The sequence below is a fragment of the Temnothorax curvispinosus genome, unplaced genomic scaffold, assembly GCF_003070985.1.
Source record: "Temnothorax curvispinosus isolate PA1 unplaced genomic scaffold, ASM307098v1 QBEX01000017.1, whole genome shotgun sequence".
In the NCBI taxonomy this organism is placed as follows: Eukaryota; Metazoa; Arthropoda; class Insecta; order Hymenoptera; family Formicidae; genus Temnothorax; species Temnothorax curvispinosus.
Window position 1 is genome coordinate 1 of NW_020209797.1, and position 2,646 is coordinate 2,646.

The following is a 2,646-nucleotide window of genomic DNA, read 5'->3' on the forward strand; positions in this document are numbered from 1 at the left end:
GTAACCCTTTCACTAATCTTCGCCAAATTCGAAACAACCTCCCTTTAATGATACCTTATATATAAGATTACGTGTATGATTTGTACACTTTTTAGGCAAAAATTGGTAACCCCTTCACCGATCATTGCCAAATTCAACACCAATCTATCTTTAATGATACTCTATCCATAAAAAAAGTGTGAAAGTAGCAACTTGCACATTGCTTTCTTATAGTTTTTAAGTGTGCAAGTAGAAACTTGCACATTGCTTCCTCATAGTTTTTTAGTGTGCAAGTAGAAACTTGCACATTGTTTCCTCATAGTTTTTAAATGTGCAAGTAGAAACTTGTACATTGCTTCCTTATAGTTTTTAAATGTGCAAGTAGAAACCTGCATTGCTTCCTCTTTGAGGAAGCCAAATTAATAAATATCTACTAATAATTATGCATACAAAAACAGGCTTCCTCATAAAGGAAGCAATATGCAGGTTTCTACTTGCACACTTAAAAACTATAAGGAAGCAATGTGCAAGTTTCTACTTGCTCACTTAAAAACTGTGAGGAAGCAATGTACAAGTTTCTACTTGCACATTTTTTATTTACGTTTGCCGAATGTCTGTTCTTTAAAAGGAATTCTAAGCACACTAAAAGTTTCTTGTGCAATAATACCGGTACTGTATAGTTTAATATCTTTTCCCGGATTGTGAATCGCATGTATTTTTGAGCTGCCTTCTTTTCTTCGATTGAAAATTTGATATGAACCTCACCAATCGTGTTTTCATCGATTTTTTGGTATAATTTTGGAAATCTTTAATTAATATCCTCTCGTTTGATTTCGTCTGCCTGACGTCGGTTGAACAGCTGAACAGAAATGAGAGCACTCGCAGCTAAATAATTCCTTCGAAAAATGTTCGTTCAAAGCTTCATAATTTTTCCTTAATTTGTCTTTAAGGAACTAAATTATTTCTACTTTTAATTCGTAATTTAATATTTATTCGGTAAATGTCTAGATTAAGAGTAACCTCACTGATTTTATCTTTTATCGGCATAGAATTTAATGAAGTGGCGTAGAAATGGGAAAGAAAAATAATTTAAACTTTATTTTATTTAAAAAATTTATTTAACCATTTTTTTCATGTAAGAAATGATTTTTTTTAAATAAAATATAATTTTTAGTTAGAACTGCTTCCGGCGGGGATTTGAGGTTACCAGATTTTTTTTTTCCTCCCATTCTTTATTATATAATCGACGTAGATTAAAGATATCTACATCGCCGCTCAACTCCCATATTTCATTATTTCGCTCCTGGTCAATTGTTCTAAAATAACGGACCCACCGCTGGTGTTCTAAGTTGAGAAACCCGCAGATTCTTATATCGCTGCGATATATATAAGACTGAAAACAGATTATATATAAAAAATTTAAAAAACTGTTAAATATACGAAAATATCATTTATACGTACTTAACCGCGAAGAATCCGAACTCTCACCATATTCGCTATCCACACCTCACGTACGGGTTCGTTGTCCAGACATGTCCACTGTAAAATTAAAAAATTATGGTTAATTTAAAAAATATTTTCAGTTTACAATTATATGTATCTTATGTACTCTTCTGGCGGGATATAAAATTTCAATATATTTGTCAATGTAACAACTTCTTTCCATTATTCGTCTTGTACTGTCTTATCCCTTATAGGCCAGTAAAATTAGCTCGAAAAACACCGAATATCTACAAAACGGATTGACAAGCCAATTTTTTGAAGGTGAGGGTCAGGAGATGCCCAAATTCACAAAGTTCCAACAAAATTTCTCTGTGCATCGGCGACCATCCTGAAAATAGAGGTAAGTTTGGATATTTCGGCTCCTATTGGTCGGATTTTTTTTTATTTTTTTGTTTTGTAGGGAAAAATATTTGCTACAACTTTTGTTTGAACAATTTTTTAATTGTTGGCTGTCAAGGAAAAAAAGTTTCGACAAAAAAAGTGCCGTCAATTTGAACATTTTTATTGAAAATTATATTGCCCCCTGTTGGTTTTATCAAAAAAATGTTTAAATAAAACTTGTAGAGGACTCAATTCTCTACAATTTTCGTATATGCGCTTTTGCGGTGACTCAACAAATACCAGAGATAGAGGGCGCCAAAAGTATTTGTCGGGGTGTCGGAGCTGCTGTTGCTGCTGCTGTTGCTGCTGGTGGACATGTCTTTTTCGGCGTTTTGCGATTTTGTCCCGGTGTTGGCTCGCGACGTCGTTTAATCGGTCGCCTTCGTATTCGACGCCGTTATGCTTGCGCGTTCGGTGTCAATTGCGCTTCTATAGGTGTTTGTTGATGAACGGGCGATGGCGCGCGTTCGCGCAGCAATGGTAAAATGCCCCGTTGTTTGTTTGATCGTATTACAGGTGTTTCAGAAGACGTCGACGACGACCTACACGATCCAGGCGACCTATTAGACGGCGATTCGTCGTTGTCTTCGTCGACTGTCTTACTACGCAACGATTGTCGGCGGCGGTCTGTGGTCGATAATCTTGGATAGCGATCAATTATTTTGCGTTTCTTTTTTCTGATTTTGCTTAATAGTAGGTAGAGTAAGCCGATTCCACCCCGGGGGCAACGAGGGGGGGTGAGGGAGGTATCGGATTTTGCGGGGGGGGGGGGGGGGGGGGGGG